This window comes from Mesitornis unicolor, unplaced genomic scaffold (genome assembly GCF_000695765.1).
Source record: "Mesitornis unicolor isolate BGI_N332 unplaced genomic scaffold, ASM69576v1 scaffold38753, whole genome shotgun sequence".
Classification (NCBI taxonomy): domain Eukaryota; kingdom Metazoa; phylum Chordata; class Aves; order Mesitornithiformes; family Mesitornithidae; genus Mesitornis; species Mesitornis unicolor.
This window is the reverse complement of record NW_010177365.1, coordinates 1-262: the sequence shown is the minus strand read 5'-3', so window position 1 is coordinate 262 and position 262 is coordinate 1.

Sequence of the window (262 nt, the reverse complement as noted above, 5' to 3'; positions counted from 1 at the left end):
CCCGCCCCCCGCCGCTGCCCTCTGCCTGCGCGCAAGCCCCGACTCCAGGCATTTGGAGATGGGCTTGTGTCAAGGGGTTGTGCAACGCCCTGTGCAATGTCTGCCCCCCTTTCGGACCACGCAGCTGGGCTGCTCTCCGCTTCCTCGCCCCACTTCCTATGCTCTCCCGCGGGGGAATGGAGGAACAAAAAATGCCGGGGATGGGGGAGAAAGACTGTCAGAGCTGGATTAATTTTATCTCGCTTGACACCGCCACTGCCGG